The sequence below is a fragment of the Chroicocephalus ridibundus genome, chromosome 4, assembly GCF_963924245.1.
Source record: "Chroicocephalus ridibundus chromosome 4, bChrRid1.1, whole genome shotgun sequence".
Classification (NCBI taxonomy): Eukaryota; Metazoa; Chordata; class Aves; order Charadriiformes; family Laridae; genus Chroicocephalus; species Chroicocephalus ridibundus.
Window position 1 is genome coordinate 50,069,884 of NC_086287.1, and position 25,024 is coordinate 50,094,907.

Genomic DNA, 25,024 nt, shown 5'->3' on the forward strand with positions numbered 1-25,024 from the left:
CCAATAAGTGTAGTCATCTACCAGGAAAAGTGATTTTATGTATGTTCCATTATAAAGAAATGACTGAATGATTATGTCATAGTCATAGGTTCTGAAATCTGTCAGAAGGCAGCCCTTTTACTTTAGTTCTTGTATATAAAATGAAAGAATGATTTACACATGCTGCACATTTACAGTTTGAGATTTGCAAACAAGTCCTTGCCAGAACAAGATACTTTACAACATAGTAATACTTTGGGTTTGCTTTACTTTATTTTTCAGCAACTTTATAAAGTCTTGCATCAAGACAGAGCTGCGAAATAACATTTTTTTTACTTATTGTCTAATTTATCTATCTTATTTTTGTCTTTCTTATTTATCTTCTAACTGTTTTAGTGTAAGCAGAGATGCTATAGTACCCAGAAACACAGCATGAGAGACATAGTCTCAGCTGATATAGATCAGTGTAGCTCTTTTGAAGGCTGAGAAAATGGCCATTAATATCATGTAATGTTACTGGGTTTTGATTTCCAGGGGAGTTGAGAGAGCACACACATCTCCAGGTAAAGTACGTGGAAGAGACAGGCTCAGTATCTCTGAAAATCAGGCCCGTGATTTCTAATAGGTCATAGGAATTTATAAAAAAAGGATTAAGTTGTGCCATATCTTAGAGTCTGCAAGCCCACTGATTTAGCCACAGTTATACAGTTGTGTGGGGTACACAGGTATCATTCAGCTTATGGAGAATCCTGTTTGTTTTTTTTTTTTTTCTTTTTCTAGTTTCATTCTGAAAACAGGGTTGCTTCCAGATATATTTTCTGTGTTATGATCCACCATGCTATTTACAGTTTCCATTTTTTTTAAGTCTGTTGATGTGTCTGGTAAAGAAACACAATGCATGAAGGCAGATTGGAGGGGCTGGGTAATGCCTATGAAACGCTTGGGGAAACTGAGTGAGATCTTTGCTGCAGGGATCCACTGAAGCTTTAAATACCAATTCCCTTCCAGTAGGGAGAAGGCAAAGGCTAAAAAACTGGTTTGGAACTTACCCTCTTTCTACTGCAGGCAAGCAGCATTAACAAATATCAGGTCCAACTGAATTTTGCCTGTGCTATGATCTCCATCCTTGAGGCACATGCTGCCCATGAAGGTGACAGAATAACAATTATTTTCTCCAGCTTCAAGGAGTTTTCACACCCATTGGGGATGATGCTGATTCACTGTACAGATTATCACTAAAAGTGAAGTGCTATGCTAAAACCGGATTGTAAATTGTGTTACTGTGTATGTCTGTATGGATAGAAAAAAAAAGAAGCATGGGGCAAAAGTCGAAAACCTGAAGTAATGTAAACTTCTGTTACACTTGACATTTGAGCTTTTCCAGTGAGTTCTTTGTGTAAAAGTCCATTCCTGGGCATTACTGTCACTTCTGCTTCTGCTATGGAACATTAACTCTGTTTTCATTGCTCACATCAAGCAATGATCAGATGAAGCGTGGCATATCCAAGCTGATAACCTATCATTTGCTTTCTTTTAAATACAGACATATACAGATATTTCAGTACCATCCTTTTCCTGTTGACTTCTTTTGTTAAAATGCTGGTTCTTCTGTGTAGATACAAAACGGAAGAAAAACAAACAAACAAACAAAAAAAGCAATGTTGTTTTTTTTTCCTTTGCCAATGAAATATTTAAAGATGTGCTTGTGAAATGATAAGACTTCTGTCAGGATGGATCTTAAAAGGCCATCAGGCAGCTCAAGCATCACAGCCATTATGTGCTATGCAAGTTGATTCATCTTTCAGGAGTGAGTTTTGTTTAGTATCAAAAGAATTACAGGAGCGATGTACCTCTGCTATGCATGTAGTTGTGTTTTTCGGGGGTTGCTAGTGAAAAGCCTTGCCTTGGGAACTAAGAGTGATGAAACAAGCTACTCCACTGACCTTCCATTTCTGGAGATGTAACTGTGGTCTGAGATACCAGTGATACTTTCACGTAACCTACTGTCAAGATGGATTTCCTAGATGCTGCAGCCCATTGAAAACTGTGGAGATAAACTGTTTTGCAAAAATGCTGGTGTGGCAACTTGAGAGGAACGTGCATAGCAGAACGATCCAGTGTAAACAGAGGGTCTGTGTTGACAGGGCAGCTGGAGACTGAAACAATAGGAAAGTTGTTGATCATTTGATTACAGAAGCCTACAAGATTTAGTTTTACATAAATTTCTAGTGTTTTGCAAATTATGTGTTATAACATCAGCTGCCCTGTTAATAACTCTTATTAACTTTAGGGTGAGCTGAGCTAGGGTGCTAGGATAGAAAGTTTGATCTTGTATGCATTTTAAGCATTATGGTATTTTCTACCTCATAGGGCTGTCATATAACTTGTAACATAGGTGATAACATAGCTATTATAGGAGTGAGACAACCTAGTAGGTAAAGTAAAGAAGAATGTGATGGGGGCAGAGGGACAGAAAGAAAAGTAGGGAGATTGTAAAATGAGAGTGATTACAACCATGTATTTATATTACAACTTTTGAAGTGCTAATTTTCTCTTACCCCTGCAGGTCCTCCTAGTCTCCATAAGAAGAGAGGGCAAAGCTAAAACAGGTCATACAGAGATTCATAGAGGTGAGAGTTAAGCCACTGATCACAAGAGCTGATATTCCAGTGATTAGTATGTTGAAATACAGTGTAAGGAAATAAGTGTAAGTAAGGAAAGTAGGAATAATCTTGCATTTGTATTTATGTGTATTTCTTCTCTTGAGCATTGAGTCTTAGGTGACTTGGAAAAGAAAAGCTGTAGGTTTGCTGCAGATTCAAACATCTATACCTGACATCACTAACTCACTGGGAATGTCTTTTGTCCACATGTGACGGTCATTCATTCTCAGAATTACTCAACTCTCTGTGCAGATCTGTGGCATTTTCAGATTTAGAGGCAGTCAAGTGCATGAACTTCACTAATTTCCATATACTGTGTGGAAAATTATCCAGAATGTTTTACATTAAAATTCAAGGTTCGCACAGCACACCTTCCGTATAGCACTGCTGCAAATTAAACTCACTTATACATTAGGAAAGGTGCCAATGCAATCATAATAGAAGGCTGAAGTGCTGAAATGATAAAGTAGTTCTATTGCTGCCTTCCTTGGCACATGTTCAGCACCCCACTTTGATTCAAACATCATACCCCATTTGATAAGACTCTTGAGAGTAATAAAAAATTATGTATTAAGAACCTGATTTGCAAAGAGAGGATGGGAAGCACACTGGAAGTATGGTACAAAATAATCATAGGTTTTTCAGATCATGCATACAACAGTTGTGGAAACGTGGTTCTTACGCATGTGTACTTCTGAATGAAGAACTTCCTAACAGTGACTCTTCAATAAATGTCATAGGAATACAGTCCTTGTTTGGGTGTTTGCCAGACTGAAGAGCAGCCAGCCCCCCATTCACATCTGCTGGATTAAGCACATTGAGTTACTTTGTTCATGAAGCGACGTCATCTGTGTCGAAATCATGTAGCATGTCACTTTTCTGTGCACTCAGACTGATTGATTAGTTCACGGTTGTTCTAAATGTATTTCTGTTAAATAGTTTGTCAAGCTGATTGCTTTTGAAAGGATTTTTTTCAATGATAAAGGTCATTAACCCGAATAACACTTTTGAAAGGAACTGTTGCTTTTGGGCATTTTATTTTTGTTTCAGGATTTCCCATAGATATACTGTTTGCATTCAGTTTTATTGGAAATTTTATGGAAACGTGTATTAGCATTTCTAATTTGTGGCTGATCTAATATTTGGTAAATGATACAGAATATTTTTATGACTTCCTAAAAATCCGCCAAATACTTAAAAGGACAAAAAAGACATTGGTTACAAACACAGTAACACGAAAATAATATTTTATAACCCTTAGAACATGTTTTATGCATTGTATTTTTGATTGTTTAAATTTCTAATTCATTTTAATGCTAGAAAGCATGTTTTCCTCACCAGTAATTTCAATTTTCAAATAGCATCTGGAGGCACTCTCTATAAGTTTCATAGGACATTGTTAAACAGATACTGTGTTCCACATTCAAGTTCTAAGGATTGTATCTGTTGATGTGATGGGCCTTTTAAAATACATATATGTTAATAGTTATATTTGGATGCACAAGTAGTCCTAATAAGAATGAGGTGATGACTTGTTATTAAAGGACAGGTAAATAATGGTAAAACTTGCACTTTTTTTTTTTTTTTTTGATTCAGAGCTGGAGGTAAAAATATGACTTAATATCTTTTTAAGTAAGATAAATGATTTCTTAGACAAGGCTGTATTCAAAAGTGTGAGAGCTGTCATTAGGCACAGGCTGATTGTATCACTCAGCAGTGAAAACCAGGGGGTGATCTTGTTCTGAATAATTGCTCTAGATTGAAATCCAATAGTAGAGTCTGGCATGAAGGGACCTCTGCTAGGAACTTGGGTATAATCTGGGGACTTAGCAGTAGGAGGAGGTGGTGGGAGAAGGAGGGAAGCTGAAAGTATTGGTCAGTTAGAGAATGATCGTCTGCTGACAGTGTTAAGTTGCAGGGAAACGACAAAGGAGGTTCTAGAAGGCAGTATTATTAGCAGCCTTAGAGGACTATTAGTGCCATTGTTTAATAAGCAATATGTAGTTTGACATACCGGATACTATTCTAAGAAGAAATAATATGATTTGGAACATGGTCAGAGTAGGGAGACCTATATTGCCATTCAGAGAACATGAGAAGACATGGCCTGTGTAGTTTAGTCCAGCTGAAATTGAGAGGAGATTAAGTTATTTTCTATAAAAATATTGGAGAGAAAAAATACTTCTGCTAAAGGATAAGATTAAAATCATATAAATTATTATGAACTGGTCATAAATAAATTGAGAGTAGATTTGAAGGAGGTCTGCAATACGATGTGAAATGAGGTTCTAAAATGATTTCTTAGTAGAGTGGAGTCGAAGAATCTAAACAGTTTTAAGGTGAAGCTTGAAAGCCTACAAAAGGGGTTATATAAATATGTCCAAGAGTTCCTGGCATAAAACGTATGAACATATTGAAATCTGATGTTCCAGGATCTCTAAAGGGTGTATGATGTTATGTATGATATTACAGTGATCTTTGATCTCTTCTGTTCTCCTTCTGTGCCACATTATAGTTGTGGAATTTTGTCTCTTGCTGTGTCACAGGGATGGCCAAACCACCTTAGCGAAGATCCACAGAAATCACTGGAAATAGTTTTGTGAAAAAATCCCTTCTTTTTCCAGTGTAGGATTGGTTTCTCTGTATATGTAGACTTAGAAGCTGCTGAGGGAAGTTTCTACAATATTAACTCTTCACTGGGAGAAAAGTAATTGGATAAAGACACAATACATTCTCTCCATTTCGTTTGTACAAATTCAAATGGCAATTGTGTAAACCCAGAATAAAGGGCCAACTTGAAAGGAAGGACTTCGATATGTGAGAAGTTTACTTTCAAGCACCATAAACAGAGACAGGTGAAAAACTGTAAAGCTTCAGAGAAGCTATTGCACTTTCAGAACATCTGTGTTTCTTCACGTGTGTTGCCAGGCCCCACGCATCCCAGTAGACAAAGCAGATAATAATTGTGCTTGTGGGGCTCCTATTTAGAATTTGCATAAGCAAATAGTAACAGCTGCTTGTACGTGCAAAGTCTTGTGCTTCTATAATTGCAGTCTAGATGTTCATAGTTTTCAATCCGATTCGTGTATTAGAACTGAGTTTCCCTTTCCTCTGAGAATTCTTCCTGCTCAAAGGGAAAAGACCGATATAATAGGCAGGTAGGAAATTATAAAGCTCTTGGTAAAGCCCATGCCTGGCAACTCAGAAGTGCTGGTAATAACATAACAGCAGATTTTTGTTATTTCACAAAAGAAATACAATGTACATTGCCTGGATCGACCTTAGGCTGTGATTACTCAGGGTTCTGTAATCCGGGAAGCAGCAGTTGGTTTGACTTAGAAGTGTCTTCAGGAGACTCTGGTAGGGTCATGTAAGGAGTGAGAATGGCCTGAGGTGAAAGCTGTGTATCAGATCCTTGCACTGTACCCCAACTGGAAGATGTCCTAACTTTTGATAGAGTTGCAGTGGCCTTAAGTAGACAATGGACCCAACATTTAAGTATTATGTTCAGACAATGGACCCAACATTTAAGTATTATGTTCAGACAAGCTTCAAATGAGAAGTTAGTCTTAATAAAATGGTAATAAATAAATAAATAAAATAAAAATGGTAATCTTATAATCAGGAAAGGTTGGTGAAGGGCCTGAGTGTTAACTGAATTTTCCAACCAAAATTAAGCCTGTGGGTTTCTTGAGCAGAGAAAGCAATTTGTCGAACTGAGTAGATGTAGTGGGGATGGAGGGCTTCACTCAGAATGGGCAGTGATCAGTTTAACTGCAGTACTTTTGGATTTTAACGTCAATTTATTAATTTTATTACTTACTTAAAATGTGGAGAGCGTTTATCTCCATCCCATTTAATGAGCAAAAGGAGTTTACGGTAGGTTTGTAAAAGATGTCAAGAGAGCAGGTGTGTAGGTACTGAAGTGTGCAGACCGTGGTGGGCCAGTAGGTGGCAGCGCGGGTGACATTTAGCGGCGTGCACGGCGGTAGGGAGGGGTGACAGTGCAGTAGCGTCTGCCTTGCGTGTTTTTTGACCTCGTATGTACTTTGCCTTGCTTTTCACTACTTCAGGGTATAAGGCCGCACAAAATCTAGTCTAGTCAGGATAGTGATTTGCTCTGTGGCAGTCATACTGTATCTTGTGAAATCTCTGTCTTGAAGATCTTGAGGTATTTATTGGTTTTCCTTAGTGTCGCAGTCACGGAGGTGAATGTAAGTCTCTCATCTGCTAAAAACACTTGTGGAGTAAAAATATGCAGATGTACAGGAAGTACAACCTAAAGTTCAGAAAACAGCAGATAAATAAAAAAGACAACGCTCAATCACACCCCAAATCAAATATATCTTGATGTTTTCTAGAATCTCCTGATTTCTTATGACTGACATTTATTATATAGAACTGGTCTAAAAATTTATCTAAAATTATTATAATGAAATTCAGAATAGGTTTTCTGAAATGTGTTAACTATTTATTTCAATTTTGAATTTTAAAAGAATCCTGTGTTTATTTTGATAATTAATAATTATTTTTTTTTTGTGAACAGAGGCTTGAAAACCCTTTCATTATAATAAGTTTAGATAAATAAGAGCTTGCTCAGAACCAACACTCCCAATCAATAGTTTCAGTGAGTCAACACTTAACAATCATTAAGAAAATTCCACAACTGTTTTTCAGTTAAGTGAAGACAGGTGTTTCCTCACACCAGCTGTTTGGTTCCTAATATAGTTGAGATTAAGAAGCTTACAGAAGTATACAAAAGGCTTTTAAAGCTTCAGCTTAAGCAGTATTTTTTTTTTTGCATTCATGTATGTCTTTCCTCTCATACAGACAGCATTTTTATTCTTCCTTGAGCGCAAGTTCAAAATCTTCTTTATAATGTTTCCTATTTTTCAGCAGAGCAGTTGCACAGTAATGAACAGAAACCATATGTAATCCTATGTTTTTCCTGTCCAGATGAGGTTTGGAAAAGCAACTTTGTCCCAAATAAGCAGCGTGATGTTCATATGAATGACAGTGAATTGAGTGAAGGGAAGCTAATTTAAGTATGTAATCTATCAAAGTGTCCCTTTGGAGAAGACGAAAGTAATTTGACTTTTTAGTGATCAGTAGTAGATGGTCATGCAAAGAGAAGAAGTGAAGAGAAAGAAACTCGAATAGAATCCTACTGATATCCTCTTGTGGTGTTCTGCACACATGGGGCTGCGATCAGCTGGGTTTTCAGGGCCTATAGAAGAGCTGCTGCAGAAAATATGAGGTTCTAGAGAGGAAGTCTGAGTCTGCAGCAGTTGCCATGAGTATCCTACTATAAAATATCCTACTTCATTAAGGCTTGAAAAAGGAGATATTGTGGAGATGGGATTGGCAAAGGAAAAATCCAGTGACAAAGTCATTGATAACATTTTTACATCCTTTTGTTTCACGAGGACTGTGTTTCATAATAATTTCCCAATTTAGCATAGTTTTCAGAGGATCACCAATTGTGCATATCTGTGTGAAGATATTTAGATCTGGCATCTACAAATAATTTCATAATTCAGATTTTGCATATTTTTTGGTATTTTTTGTTGGTTTGTTTGTTTGTGGTTTTTTTGTGTGTGGTGGGTTTTTTTGTTTGTTTGAGGGCAGGGACAAAGGATTTTAATGTTAATACATCACCTTTAGCTATACACCAGGCTGAGACAGCTGATGTCTGGAATGGAGGAGTAACTAAAATTTGCCATATTGCAAATTAACTGTGCATAAACAAAGAGATATTTTTCCAATGTTTGTTTGTCTCACAGTCAATCAAATAAACAACCACTAAATATTGTGTTGTTCTAGATTCTTTAGTGTTAGCTATTATGCTTCCTGTGTCCTAATTAAAATTGATCAGGATAACTTTTGAAAGTTAAAAATGTTAATGTAACTCACTAGGTCTCCTGCTTCATTAATGTCTTCGATGGTGTCATTTAGAAGAAAACGCTTCATCAAACAGCAGTGTTTAAATCATAAAAGGATGTAATAGCAGAAGCATTAGAACTCACATGATCCAAACCCTCTCTCAGTTGTTCGCATCTCATTTTCTAAATGGGACCAGTCATTATCTTTCTTAGCTCATTTCAGAGGAGCAAAGTAATCCCTTACTTTCATATAGAACCTTTTATTCCATGAGGGTGCCTAAGGACTGTGTGTGCAACATTTATTATTTTACCTTCAAATATGCATTCACCTCTGGGCTAGAACAAAGTGGAATGCTTAAAGGCTCAAAATTTCCTGCTCTTTCTAGATGACAGTGGTTCTTTAGATTGCCTGTGTAATGAGAAAGCAAATGTTGCAATCTGTTCTAAAAGCCACCCCCAAGTTAGGCCAATACTGGAATCTGCAGGCTCAGCATCTCTTGGGGAATTTGATAGAAAATAACTGTTTGTTTTCTTGTTGCAGTTTCCAGCTGAAGACTTTCTAATATTTTCTAGCTGTTAATACAGTTGGCTTCAAAATCCTGTTAGCAAACAATGCTCTTATTTTTTTACTTTACCTGTGTTTATCTAACGAATATATCTGAGAGATATCAGACATAATCCTTAAACTATAAATGGCTATAGGATAATTCTGGTTACTCTCAAATAACGTGTTGTTCCGCTTTTATAAATTTACATATGTGATTGTCCAGCATTTGTGATAAATGGTGAAACATGATGAAGGAGTTCTTATTCCCAGCTATCTCATCAAATTATGAGCTCACATTCTCCAGCTTCTCTGCTAATCATAAAGTGAGCAATCTGAATGAAAGCTTAAAATAAGCACCCAGATTCAAGTGTTTTAAAGGTTATAACACTACTGTTAAACAAAGTCCTCTTCTAAGTTTATTATCAGGGAATATAGAGGGAGAAGCAGCTCCTCTTTTTGTGGTTTGGATTAACCCCCACTTCCAGCATTTTGGGGTTAAACTCTGTAGCACTCTGTCTTGAATTTATTTAAATTCTTAATCCTTTTCTATTCCCCCTCCTTCCTCCTCCCCCATGCTACTCACACAGATTAATACAGCTCAGAGCACACTAGATTGTTCTTTTCTGAACTGTTCCATCTCAATTTCAAATCCCAGCCTCACTGGGCATCCTGTGGTTTATACTCACAGGTGCTACAGATGCTAGGGGATCAATTCGGCCGCAGTGTCTTCTGAGGCACATGCAAAACCTTCCTTTATGTGTGATTTATGACATTGGAAACAGATAAACACCTGATAATCTTCCTGATACTAGGTCAGCTGCATTTGTACTCCAGTGGATGAATGGCAATTTGAAATCTATTCCTGCCTCTAGAGCTTTTGCTTTCCCACCTCCACTCTTCTCTGTAGTTTTTCTGCCCACTATGTAAAATTTCTATCTTCTCTATGTTATTAGAAGAAACAGTTCACATGAAAACCTGACTCTGCTAGTGCTCCTGGAGTGGGTGCTATTTGAGTCCATTATGACACCAGCTAGCTCATATGGGGGAGAGTGTATAACTCAGCTAATATCTCCTGAGGAGCTTGAAATTTAATGAAGTATAAATGAGTCCTCCCATGTAGCCTTTATAGTAAGTGCAACAGCTTTCAAAATTCTGAAATTAATTGTCTTGGCTTTTTTTCTGTATGCAAAGCAAAAGTACAAAAAATATGGTAATGTTTTTGTCTGCATCATCCTTTTTCTATATTGAGATATAGTCTTGGGAATCAATCTGTGAACAGTCTGTGAATTCTCTCTGAGACTATATGTTCTTATATGTAATTACTATATGTAATTATTATTTTGCCATATTCTTGTCCTTTATGTCTTGTATTCAAGACAGAAAGGCTACATAGTCTGGAGATGGGACTGAAGACTGTTGAAACTCAAAGAGCGGTTGCCTAAATGGAACAATGGCATGGCTGTATGCCAACTATTTTTATCTAGCTTAAGTGCAGATAATTATTGTTTTAAGGGCTAAGAGAGTCTTCCAAAAATGGAGAGATGGAGTTGTTGATATAGGAGTCTAAAAGTCCAACAGAGAAAGCTTGCTTAGCTAGCCAAGAGAAAAAACCTGAAGAAACAAAAGGGAGGGCAGGAGGTATGTTGAGAGTAGGATTAAATACAGATAAAAACAAAGACTACAAAGGTTAGAGAAGACTTCTCGGTCTGAGAATGTGTGAATGAAGTAAGGATGGAAGGATGGCTACCACAATACTATAGATAGCTAAAAGGCAGTAGGGAATCTAAGGCAAGAAATAGAACATAAAAATTTAGTATTTTATCTGGATGAGTAAAAGTCCTATCTGTTTTCAAGTTTAAAGATGTCTAAAGTTAGAAAATATTTACAAAATCTATTCCTCTTTCCTTAAACTATCTGGAATTTTATACTGCAAACCAGCATCCATGGGCCTAGAACTCAGGAAAAGCTAGATGTTTAAACTAGTGGCATTTGTTGGTTCATCGCTTAGACTTCTGTCATCATTTTAAGGTTAGGAACCCCTGTAGACTGAAATTGAAACAGTTTAATGAAATCACCTCCAGGTCAATGAACTATCAAGAAATCACAGCAGAACCTTTTTGTGGTTTTTCTCAGGGGCCATGTTTCCTGGATGCACAGTTCTGGGTAGCCAGTTCTCAGTGTTCTCCCAGGTGTGCGGGGGAGAGACACTGTTGCACTAGAATGAGAAGCTGTGCAGTTGTCTAGGAGCTCTTCCTCACCTGCTCCTTGACTAAAATGGTGGATGAAGATTGATAAAGTTTTCCACTTCAAACAAAGACTTTCCTGAGGTTCCAGGAGGTCTATCGTGCTGCAACAGCAGAATTAATGTCTACATTATTTTCTCCTGGTTTTGTTTTTGTTTTGTTTTTAGTAGTTGAATTTGAGTATAAGCCTAAAGGTTATGTGTATATACCAGGCATGAATACGTGTACACACACACACAAATATAATTTTTATTTCTCTATACATTCTTGCAAGATAAAAGAATTCCCTATTCTTTTTAATTTACCTCTATTATGGGGTTACCTATTTATTTAATTAAATAACCTAAATTACCTATTTATCATACCTGGATCCAAATTTCTCCTCAATATAGTTACCCAAGTTAAATAGTAAAAGGTCAGTCAAAGTTCCCATCACATGTGTGCCAGGCACTGGACTTTTAACCAGTAAAGCCCCGTTGGCGCTGCTGTTTCTGAAAATACTAAGTATTGGTTCTGTTATGTCAGAACTGAGGCCATTCACATTTCTTTCATGCCTAAACCTGAAATGAACAGATGAGGTATTTTCTTCAGTGTACCATCTATGAAGTCCAAAACAATAAGCAAATGGTTACCTAAGAAATACCTACAGAAATAAGGTCAAAAGAAAATATAATTGTATTCACCTGTTTCATGTTAAAGTTTGTCCAGAAGAGTTGCCTCTTCTTCCTCTTGTCTTTTTAGAGGAAGCTCTTTAGAACCAAAGAGCTCTCTTCAGTTTGTAAAAGGAACAACTTATTTCCAATATGAACAGTCCTCATACTGGAGGGCTTTTATAGTTCCCCTCTCATATTACTGTCATCATAACTATGGATACTCTCCAGATAGTGCATGTACATAAATCCTACAGTTCAGATGCCTAACTTGATTGCTAGTTCAAGAGTCAGGAATTTCCCTTTGTGGTTCAGCCTGTGTCTTATTTCCTCATTTGTACAATAGGATTAATAGCACTTTTGTAGTTATACAAATGAATATGTTAAAAATTGTGAGGGACACAGATATTAGAGGAATTAGGGCAGGCAATAAATCAGGGTTGGATCAGGATTCAGCAAAGCACATGCAGACTCCCAGTGATCAACTTTTAACCATTATCTTACTCTCCCCTTTCCACCTACAAAACAGAAAAGCTTATAATTTTCAACAAGCGGTTAAGATCAGGAAATTATGAAATGCTCAACCTTAGGAAGCTACCAGGTGCCTGGACTGGGCTGCAAAATGCCAAAACAAAGTGGTCTTGCTCCTGCGTTGACTTCAGCAACAGCCTATATGGTTGGAATTTTAATCATCTTCACTCGTTTCACGATCCAGACCCTTGCAGAAATATACCTCAAACTTTCCTGGCACTCCTCCCATAAACTGTTGAAATAGATAGTTCTGAAGAACTGGCATTAGATTTTATTTATGTTTCCATACTTGGATTTAAGCTTTCTCAGAGCTGGCCTCTTAACTATGAGAAACAAGAGGTCTATGTTTTTGGGATGCATTTCTACAAAGCGCCCCTTAATGGCCTGCCAGCCTCCATACTAAACTGACAGTCTTATTTGCCTAAGTAGAGAAGCGGGAAGTGCAAGGAGACAGATGGGTGAATATCAATTAATGTTTATAAGGCTGGGGGAAAAAAGTAATTTGAAATTTCTAAACACCAGTTCCCAAACAACCTTCTCTTATTTACATTATCATGTAATGCTAGCAGACAGAATTAGTAAATGCATAGGAAGCTACAAGCTTTACGTGAAGCATTTCTTGAAAGATAAGAACAGAGAGATGCATAACTATGACTATTCCACTTCAGCTCCTCCAGACACTGGCAGAGGGCAAAAGTAATTTCTTACATGGCAGAAACCTATTATATCCAGAAAACTGTGTTATTTAATGTTGCTATAAGGTGGAGATGCCAACCAAAACTCACCAAAAAGTAGAATTGTAATGCTATTACTGAAAATCAGGTTTGATTCCTGATTAAATGCCGCTAAATGAAGCTCCAAATAGTAAAGGCTAGGATGTCAATGTAAAGCCGTATTGTCCATGGTTTCTGAAATGCAAACAACATATCATATAGTGCCTTTATGGCAAACAGTTAGTATTACTGCGAAGATCTTTCTCACTGCCAGATTAAGCACAGCACAGCAGCTGCTATACTGAATGTACTCCATACGTTATCTCAGAAGACAGCTGCTTCAAGATCAGGTACAACCAAACATTACATCTACTTTAGTTCTGAAAACTGAAGTATGTCCCCCCCTGAACATGGCTAGCATGTTATTGAATATATAGTGCTAGCAATATAGTTGCATTTTCTTTATTAAGTCAGTACATGTGCTGAATGACTTTGTTAATTATGTCCATATACAGCGTCTACTGTGCTAATATATGCACCAGATATCGGCACACTAATGTTTTGCTGATATTACTGCATTCTGGTACAATGGACCTATTCCCATGTAGATGAGTAAAGTCTAAATTTCTATTAATTTTGCTGTGAATTCCTTCACAGTATGCCTGGCAATGACTCTGAAAAGTTAAGAAAAATATATTAACAGCTGTAGAAACATCTGCAGATCATTTTTCAATTATAGTTTTTCAAATATGAACAAAAATGCCTTCTGTTAATTAGCATACAGTGATGTAGCATCTTTCTTGTAGAGAAATCCCAAAGTATTATACACGAATCCATTCATAAACAGAAGAAAGGCAGCCACAACTGGGACAGAACACACAAGATCATCAAGTGGCCACGCCACTTCCACTGAGCATACCTGTCATTGCTTTTAATAAAGTTAGAATCGAGCCTTAAAAAAAAAAAAAAAAAGAAAAAAAAGAAAAAAAGAAATGTAAAGGAGGACGAGGAGGAGGAAGAGGAGAAGAGCTTACAAAATATTTTAGTTAGGTAGATCCTTAACCTCAGGGCAATTGATAAAATTTTTTTGAAGGTGCAATAACCATTTTAAAAATTGGAACTCCATCTGTATATCATGATTACTGCTCTTGACAAAAAATTGCTGTGCAAAAGTTCTCAGAAATAGCTTCTTAATTAACTTTCTTCCTTTCCTTTTCATTATAACCTGTGGTAATAGGTTATATGGTAAGTCCATATATGGTTTTACCATATGGTAAATCCAAGGCAAAATCTTACCACTGACAACCTTTCCAGACAATTGTCTTTCACCAGCATTTGCCTTCACTTCACAGTGCTTCAGTTTACCATCAAGTGAGGTTAAGAAAGTCTTTTTTTTGTTTCAGGGGAAGTGCTGTGAGGCTTCATGAGGTTCACAAAATGTTTTGAGAAATCCTGGGATAAGCAATAAGGACCTGTAAAGGAGATCTATTCTGGTTCTGTTATGAATCTTCCTCTATAGGCTATGAACTACAAGTGTCTCTTCCAACAAGAAACCAAGAATTTTAATTTCTATTTCCAAGGCTCAGGCTTCATCTTTAATTGCATTAATGTTTGGTGTATGCCCTGTTATACATTTTGATTTCTAAACTTAGGCAGAAACTTTTCTGCACTCTTGTATTTTTCTATAAAACATTTCCTTTTAATATACACAAATGCAGGGAAGTAGGTAGATGCATAAGATGAAAAAATTTCTGGTTAAGGATGAAAATCAAAAGATCTATACATATAGTTTTAGCTCAGAATTTGTCCTGATAGCTTATACGTAAGTAAAACTGTAATAAAAGTAAATAAAGGCAATATTTCACACTGAATCAAACTTGTGATCGAGTACTGATTTCTGATCATGCCTATTCTGAAAAGTGGATCATGATGGAATGAACTTTTTAGCTTCTCTCATTTCCTGCTGGATTTATGCCTTGGAGCCTGAGGATTTGTCTCTCTCAAAAACTATTCTATTTCACAAGTTTTCATTAAGCCTATTAAGTCTAATGCTTATCTGAATTCCACTAAGCTCCTGTTTTCTATGCTATCTTTGCACAGTTAGAACTATAGATTAAAGGTGCTTTATGTTTTAAATTAAAAAAAAAGCTTTTTTTTTTAAAAAAACACTTTGGGACTTAATTTAAAATTGTCCTGATTGTGTTCTTCTGTGAATGGTAAAGGTAAATAAAAGCGTATCTGTATCTTCACTGCTGTTTCGAGAAACTCCAGTTTCTGGAGAAGCACTCCCAGTGAGGGTTACCTAGGCTGGAGTATCTCTTTTACATTGGCAAAATATCTGTCTAATTACTGCAAATCCTTATGTTATCTCCAAATCATGAGCAGGTAGCCAAGAACATCTGTATCAGGGCCACGAGTGCACCAATAGCTCTAATGGCTCTGACCAGCCTCACCTGAGGTCTCTATCCACATCCGTGCCCAGAGCCCAAGGGCTCTGTTTAAGCTCAGCCCTGAGTCCTCAGTCTCTGCCTGAGCTATGCTGTAAGAGTGTTGGTGGCTAGCTAGCTCATCCATTTCTGTGCCTAGGCATGGACCCTGTTGGTCTGGGCCCTAACCCATGGACTGACTTCACCTGTCTTTTCCCTCCAAACCTGCTCAGTGATCTTTGGATGATATCTCCCCTAATTACCCTTAACTGTTCCTGTCCTGCACATTGTTTTCCTGACTTCATCTTGGACCTGCTTTGTTGATATGAATCGTACTGCTGATTTGCACTCTTGGTTGAAACAGCCCATGATCTCTGGACCTGCTCCCTCTCTGACGGGCCCCACTGACTTTTTTGTCGTGTTTGGCTCCTGTCTCCTCATCACTTAGGGAGCAGCTAACCCTTGCTCTGCTCTGATGAGCATTCTGGATGCAGAAATGTGATGAGGAATAGTAGGAGAACTACTATCTCTGAAAGCTAGCTTATCGTGCTCTGTGACCTGATGTTCAAATGGAGAGTGAGGAAACAGAGTTTAAAATACAGTAATCTTTCTGGGGCCTTCTTAGAATATTATGAAACTATTCTTCACATTTAAATGATGTCCTCTCCTGCAAGATACATAAGCAGAAAAGAAAGAGTGGGAGAAGCCTCTCAAGTTTCTGTTCTTAAAGCAGCCACAGAAATTAAGTAGGGCTCTATTAGCAAGCTTAGAATTTGACTGAAAACAAAACAGGATTCAGAAGACACTCCACCTTTGGAAACGGGGCTGCAAATCAAAACTGATAGCTGACTTGTAAGTAGTCTTTTAAAATACCCATTTTGTTAAAAAATAGTGACCTGTCTCATGGAACAGAATGTTTTTTTGTGACCACTGGCTTACCAGCAGGATAAAAATTGCAGGTACTAGAGAAAAGGACAAGTATGGACTAAAGGCAGATGATTGCTTACTGTCATGCTTTTGGCTGCTTTCTGTGTTGAATCTTTTCTGTCTGTGTTAAGTCTGACTACCTTAAGGAATGCTTTACTGTGGAGGTAGGATTTGGCTTACCATGTCAGACATGAGAACAGCTAGGACCAAATACCATTTTCATAAGTTGCTGGTCTTGCACAAGTGTATCCAAGCTGGCTAGCCAATTCTTATTTAGGTTTGGAGAATGTCCGCAGGAAGTAGTTCCTTAATCTAGTTATTGGAAAGAGTCCCATCAACATCACTACTATGTATAAGGCCTGTGTTAGCTAGTGACAATTCTTGATCTGGATGGGGGTAATAGAAATCTTGTGGGTAATAGAAATACTAATGTTTTGCTTACTTGTCCTCCTGGTAGAAGCATTATGAAGTTTTGGGCAAGAGTTCTTGAAAGTGTAGTCACTGGTTGGTGAAAGGACTTGACACGATTTTCCTACTCTTGTCAGAGTGGTTCTTGTAGTAAGGCCCTTGAGTATTCTGCAGTCAGGACTTATCTTGTTCTTCCTTTCTACTGGAAGTGCTGTATATGACTGTCAACTTAGTTGAGACCTCTTTGCTCCCAGTACATGGGAGCATAGTTGTAAAGAATAAAGGGCACTGCTCTTGCTAGTGGCTGTTGTAGTTGTTGACCATCACGATGACTATCAAACACGAATTTTCTGGTCCTAGAAAAGCAGACTCCAATTAAAAATGTATCTGTCTATATTTATGGTATAGTATCCATGGAAAGAAAGATATACACTCTCCTGAAGTGACAGAAGAGCAAAACATTCCTCAGTTGTCCAGTAGCTGTTCTGGCTGACACATCTGCCATTCCCACTTGGTCAGACAAGTACATCTCAAAACTGTATATAATGCTTTCATACTCTAAGTTTTTTGAAGAGTCTTATCTTTATGTAAGAGACAAGACTCTTAGGGGTGAGATTATCACTGAGCATCCTTTCTGATTTTGTACAACGAAGATAGTTGTACTTTCTGTACATGTCCAATGCTAAGTTTGGAAGGATGGCTTGGAGGTTTTCAATATCACTAAATTCTAGGGTATGGTGTCTCCTGAAGATGCAAGCGTTGTAAAGGAGGCAATAATGGTGTTCTTCAGACTGCGTGATATGTCAGTTCAGTATGTTTTGGCTTTTAAAGTGTTTTTAGGTTCTTGTCCCTCCTTGTTATCTTTAAAATGATTTGTCCTAAAGTGCTTCTGAAGCTCCTCTGATACAGCCATTACCTTAGTGAGACAGTCTTAAAATGATCAACGACGCAATCAGCCAAACATTTTGTTGGAAATTAAAGGCTAAGTAGTGCAGATACCGATCTTCATTATATAGTTAAATATTTTAATAATTAAAATAAACTACACATCTGAAAGCATCTTGGACATGGAATCCAAAATAGTTTATTTGTTTGTTCATCACTCAAGTATTGGTTTGCTTATCAGGATGGCCTATGCTACGTTGAGAGAGCAGGTACTGTAAGCTGATCAAAGCATATTGCACAATATACTAGCTGAAATTGTTGACTGCATAGTTCTAAAGAATAAAATTCCAAAGCTCAAGGGTGTAATTTTCTCAGTTTGTTACACTTCTGTTTATTACACTTATTTTTAGTTGCTGGAATGTTCCCTTAGGCAATATCATCAGAAGACAAATGAGAATTTTAAGATTAGAACATAAGTTGTAAAATGATGCAGCACATTTTGGGACTTGCAGCTCTAGTTTCTGATCTACAGAGCCACTTATCTTCATGGCTTATAGTCCGTGATGTTGGATATTGTGAATCATTCCTTTTTTTGTTTTCCTCCTTTGCCAAATAAAGGAGATTAGAGAATGCATCTATGTCTGTCTTTTACAGATTAAAAAAAAAACAAACCCACACCAAAACCAGCATCAGCTTTTCATTGTCTCTTACATCCAAAATGAGACCTCTGCAAGTCTCAAGTGAAAAAACAGTAATGGATTTTCAGTTAGCACAAAAAGCTGCTTCAAATGAGCATTGAAGGAAAAGGGCCCTTCACAAAATGTTTGGTAACAATAAAAAGTCTTTTAAAGTGAGTTGCCAGAATGAAGGACAGATCTAGACTAGGCTTTTGAAATTTATTTGAAACAGAAGAAAGTTTTTTGAAGTAGAGTTTATTCATCACTTAGCTGAAAAGCATATTGTATACAGAAATGCCTCTAAAAGAAGTTTCCACTTGTAAACAAGCATCTTTATGCATGAAGTACTTATCTCCAAAGATAGGTCAGATTTTTTAACACAGGATTTAGACCCACCTGACACCTGCACCAAAGGGCACTTAACTTTTTTTATCTATGAAGCAAAGAATTGTGCTGCTAGTAGAGTGCTAGCATCCACTTCTTGTTTCACTTCATTTTTGGTCTCTGCCTTTGTGTAAAAATACTTTGGAAGTATGTACAAGAAAAGGAGACAGTTGGAATATTATTGCAATCTAGCATTTTCCAAATTAAACCCATGTCAAAATGTGCTAAACTTTAGTGCCCTTACTTACTGCAAAACATGAATGCCTAAGTTAGAAGTCTGGCCATCATTCAGGAAAGCTGGCATACTATATTGTATGAAGCACTCTGTATACATTGAGTACACAGAGTAACATTCAGTCAAGTTGAGCCTCTAGCTCAGCATCTGGGGCCAAATCTGAAAAAAAAAATAAAAATTGGTTTTGTGGTTTTCCTGTTGTTTTGTGATCTTCTGCCCAGTATAATTCCAGAACAACCTGTAAACCTGAAAATCATCACTCTTCTCTTTGTGTTCAGGTTATGTTCTATATAGCTTAGCATTTTGGCTTCCCTGTCACTGAGGATTTGGAGAAATTTCTTCCATGTTTCTGACAGCAGAAAGTCCAATCAGTATTTAAGCTTACTTGGCCACACGAACTTGAAATTCCACATTTAATGTAATATGTCTATAAGGAGCTATCCTCTGGTGGTCTGGAAATTGTCGTGAGTGTGCAGGTTGCTCTGATTCGTAGTTACAGTAGTGCTTTGATTTCTTCCCTGGAAACAGCCTTCAAGTCCACAAGTGCTAATGGGTTCATTCACTGCAACAAACATTACAGCTAACGTGATTCCTAGATTGTAAAAAAATTATGAAAACTAACCTTCATGTGTTGGGATAAAAAGTAGAGATAAATACCAACAGTTTAAATGACAAAGTGAAAGAAAACAGCTCCCACTAAGAAGACAACTGAGACATTTCATGTCTCATTCCACGAGACTTTCCATGTCTCAGCACAGGAGAGACATCGAACTGTTGGAGTGAGTCCAGAGGAGGACCACAAAAATGATCAGAGGGATGGAACATCTCTCCTATGAGGACAGGAGAGAGTTGGGGCTGTTCAGCCTGGAGAAGAGAAGACTCCAGGGACACCTTATTGCAGCCTTTCAGCACTTAAAGGGGGCCTACTGGAAAGATGGGGACAAACTTTTCAGCAGGGCCTGTTGTGATAGGACAAGGGATAATGGTTTTAAACTAAAAGAGGTTAGATTTAGACTAGATATAAGGAAGAGATTGTTTACGGTGAGGATGGTGAAACACTGGAACAGATTTCCCAGAGAGATGGTAGATGCCCCATCCCTGGAAACATTCAAGGTCACGTTGGATGGGGCTCTGAGCAACCTGAAGATGTCCTTGCTCATTTCAGGGGGGTTGGAGTAGATGACCTTTAAATGCCCCTTCCAACCCAAAGTATTCTATGATTCTATGATTAAAATTTCAAAGGGCAATCACTGGTTGAAAACTGCATTCTTTATTACTATAAATTTCCTGGCTGTGAATCTAATATGCCAAGTGGCATGTATGGCAGCCATGCCTTGGCCAAGAGCTGAGACCAAGGCAAACGGTCTGAGCATGGTAAGCCGTTGCTACCAAGGTAATGCAAACAAGTCCTGAGGGTAATGAGCTGTGGTCTGAGCTATGGACCAAAACCAGAGAACAATAACTGAAACTGCTGGAAAGACATCACTGTGGATGGCTTGTGCCGCCAGCCTGACCTAACCCTGGATATATCCCTTACTTAATCCACTTAATTAATTGAATATAGTGTCTTTTTGCTTGGTGCTCCTTTTCCCATTGTGACAGGGTTAGGTAAGCTACTTAACAATGCACAGTATGACTGTTCATGATTTTGTGTATGCAAGAGAAGAGAATTATATTCAGACAGTAATTGCAATCATTTTATAATTCTGAGAAAATCCATGACTGTCTAGTTGATATCAATGTTAATGGTGTCAGACTGAAAAGGAAGAAGGTGAGCAGGCTGTGTGAGGGTAAAAATTCAGGGGCATGAGAACCCTCCAAGTTTAGGTTGCTTAATTTCATAGAAGGGTTCTTCAGTTATTCCTTTGAAAGTAAGAGCTGTCAGGGCTATATCAGTATGCTGAAATCTAATTAATCTAATGTTGGGAGAAATAATAATTAAATCTTTTCATTCTTGTCCTTTTAATTTTGCGTATGTTTGGTAACTTATTTTCATAAGTTGTTAGATTACAATGCAAAAATTGCAGTATATGAGGACATGCACTCACATGGTTAGTGAACAGCTACTGAAGAGGAAAACTTTCTTTTCAGCTATAATATTTGGCTAGGGTAAATAGCTCGTTCCTAAGATGATTTCATATATAAAAGATTGTATGACAAATTATAGCTGTCTTGTTTCTGAGACCAAGGCATAAATGTGACAGATTAATCTCAGGGAGTTTGGGGTGGAGAAGAAGAAAAGAAGGGGTGGGAACAAAAGAAGAAAAGGAGAGAATATCTAAACTCTGTGTGTGAATGCATTGAAAGAGAAGTGATGGGCTTTCTCTGATCAAATGGAACTGAGAGGGCTTCTGTACCCTTTTTTATTAATTCGTTATGTGAACTGAGGGTAAAACTCACTTTCAGGGGCTGAATTTCCCCAGTAGGAGTAATGTTCCTGTCTGAAGGATTTTAAATATTCTTTAAAGAATAAAACATTATTTGTAAATTGGACCCAAGGATTGCAGGTTAACTCCCAAGGTTGCCTTATGCATTCCCACCTGTATATTAATTAATGTATGCTGTTATTACCAGGTGCAAAGATAATGTGTGTGTTTGAAGATCTTTTATTGATGGCTAGAGGTATCCTCGTCTTCAGTGGTAAATTTTCCGTTATCTCTGATGGCTGGTTTCTCCCTGTGATCAGGGTAGATGGCAGTGTTGTCACCTGATCTGTGTGTTTACCCAGCCCTGAGTAAGTACTTAGCTTAATATCCCAAAGCACTTTTTGAAATTTTCAATTTTCTTTTCTTCAGGGTTCTTCAAAGTGTGTATGCAGGGAGTGAGTTGGGCCTGTGGAGAAAGGAAATCTCTATGCCCGAGTAGTCTAATAGGAGCAATGCTTGTATAGGTGTAAGATGTGCAGATGAAGTCGTGCCAGGGCCTGGAGCACTGGGAGTCTGGCTGCGGGGCCCAGGCCAGCACAGCCCAGAGCTGCCCCCTTCCTGCTGGTGGCCATGGGGTGAGGGTCCCCGGCAGTGCTGCGGGGAGGCCTGGGCCAGGGCCAACCACCATCCCATGGGAACTGCTTTAGGCCAAGGGTCTAGTGCTGGGTCCCAATGGAGCTCCCGTTCCCACTGCCTCACAGCTGGGCCGCGGCCTGGACTGGCCCAGCCCTGGCCTGTGGCTGGCCCTGGCTGCTCTCACGGGCCTTGCCTCATCATCATAGGCTTGTCTGGCAATCTGGGCTCTCACCTGAACCTACTGAGCCCTGCCCCGCTGTCTGCGGGCTCTGTGAGGGGCCAGGGCTTCCTGTGGCTCCTGGAGCTGGGCTGGCGGAGAGAGGCCAGGCTGCATCTTGCAGCACCTCAGGCACCATAACACAGCCTTCCACGTCTGAGGTAAACACCCTTAATGTTTTTTTTGGCAAAGGTTTTGTCAGTGATTGCTTCTGGAGCTGTTTTATTCCATTTCTGCTTTGATAAACAGTTATTTTTAGTGAGTCCAGGAATCCCATGTCTGATCCAGATAGTATCCATGTTAACCTGTTTGTTCTAGAAAGCATTTTGATAATTTGATGATTAAATCACAAACAAATATGAAAGCTCTTTGAATATATATTGAAGCGAGATACTTGAGCCAACCAAGGTAGGAGAAAATACTGAATGAACTATTTTGCATGTATGTTATATGGGTATAATGCTTTTACACATTACGTGTATAAATCTGGAAGAAGTCATTGGTGGTAATCTAGCGCTTTTTGTAAACCCTCAGGATTTTCCACCAAATGGCAAAAGTTGTTACCATTTTGTGTGTATATTTATTTTAGAATTTGCAACATAAGTCTTGCCTGGTTGCAATTGAATGCAGTCTGGGAAGTCCGGAGCTGAATGAGATGCTTCTTCTAATGAAGTAACTGAAACTCTTTTCAAGGTAGTATAGTTTACTCATACCACAATTTCCCTCCAAAGATCAACTCAAAAGGCTGTGAAGACTGACTTCATTATTCTGGCTTTAACTCTGACTCCAAAGGACCTTTTACTTAGCACTTTAAGAAATACCAAAGTGACCTTTATATTTACAGTTTTTGACAACGCTGTAAGCCTCACAGGCCTTTCTTCCTAAATTAAATAAAATCTGCAGTGCAAACTATGCAAATGCATTTTGTCATTCTCCTCCCTGAGTTGCCTCTTAGCATTTTATCACAGTGAGCATGATTAGGTTAGAATATTGGGTTTCCCACAAGCACCTGTTGTACATCTAAAATGAAAAGAAAGAGGACGGGGAAAAAAACCCAACCTATGGCCTTGTGCCAGGGAAAACTGTGTCTATTTTCTCCTCAGAGAATGATATTAGCAGTGACAACTATAAATGTGAAATCGCTTAAGATATCCACCATTAAAAGAATGTTTCCGATCAGTTCATGTGTGTGGCTTCTGTAGCATATCCTAATTATTTTTTTTTCCAGTTAGATATAAAAGTTAAGATCATCAGCATTTGAATTGACTAGAACAGTAATCCGCGTAGCTCAGATGGCAATTTCTCCAGATGGAATCTAGGTCTGAGGGGCAGAATTTTCAGAAATATCATTCTTTGGACTTTGTCGTTCACTAGCATAGAAACTAGTTGTGGAAAAGGCAATGCCAGCTCCCATCATCAGGGTCTGAATCTAATTAGCAAAGGAGTGGATGTTACAGTCTGTGGATTTTTGATGAATAGATGAAGTGCAATAAGCAGGAAGAATGGGTTACATCCTTTACTGACAGCAGATGTGTACAGAGTGATTAGCGCCCTTGCCAAGTACCCAGGTAATCTCTGCCATAGATGCATGCTTTTCATCATGAAGAAATTATCTAATTTATGTGCTTCCCATTCTCCGTGTTTAAGAAAAAATTGTTTTGTTTTAACTTTAATCTGTTATCCATGAAGGTGTCAAGTCTTTCCATATCAGAACTTGTGTTGCAATTTAAGTTTATACATAGTTTAACACCTTGTAATTTTGGGGGGATCTAAATCTAACTCAGCTAGAGCAAATGAAGGTAATAATGAAGTTACTGACACTACTGAAGTCTTTTTTCAGGTATCATATTTTTTTAATGAGGCCTCATCAGTCTGGCTTCTCCTAACGAAGAACACTCAGCACTCCATCAGAATCATTACATTTAAAGGAAAATACTGATCCCCTTACCTAGCAGAAACAATAATCTGTCATTTAGAGGCTGTACCATAACATAGTCAAACAAGCATTGCAGAAATAGAAAATTGAATAATATAGCCATACATTAGATTCCGCTCTTAAAATAATGAGAAATACCACCTTATATGATGTACAGACTTTCTGAAAAGATAAGTAATGTAAATGTGTATGATGAGTATCAGGGGAGTTTGCTAATATATAATGATGTATTATTGAGAATGGAATTGTGTAAATTGAAATGCAAGGAAAGGAAGACGACAATAGACTTGAAAGCTGTTGTGGTGGAATAAGTGGCTGGAGCCTGTAAAATATGTGAGATTAGGGCAGGAGAGCAAAGATGGAATGATGATACCACAGTCTAGAGAATAGCTGAGAGATCAAAAAGCAATTATCAGTGTGAAAGAAGAGAAGGAAAAGTACTGGAAATAAAGACAGCTTACTTCCTCTAGATAGCTTTTGGAAATAGCTACAAAACAGCTACTGAGAGAATAGCATCTGAAAAAAACCAAACCAAATACCAAAAAACCAAAACCAAAATAAAAACCAAAAAACCACCCCTCCAAACAAAAGCAAAAATTCCCCACAATTGTCAGGTTTTAATTTTCTCTGGTGAGTGGGGACAGGCTCCTTCACTCAGCTAGAGAGCAGGTAATTACTGTCCCCTAGGGTCCTAGCTCAGCTCTTCATTGAAGCAAGTG

The 25,024-nt window shown here is 38.0% G+C and overlaps 1 protein-coding gene across 8 annotated transcripts in view; it reads left to right on the forward strand.

Moving 5' to 3' along the window:
* The window catches only part of LRRC4C (leucine rich repeat containing 4C), a 563,896-nt gene that overhangs the window by 341,606 nt on the left and 197,266 nt on the right, over positions 1–25,024 (forward strand). Inside the window, exon 1 of one of the 8 annotated variants that reach the window (XM_063332666.1) lies at positions 2,591–2,609. The exons of the other annotated variants lie outside the window; for them this stretch is intronic. The gene's annotated coding sequence lies outside the window, so the exon portion shown is untranslated. Of the gene's footprint in view, positions 1–2,590; positions 2,610–25,024 lie in introns of those variants that run through there. 8 annotated transcript variants of the gene reach the window in all.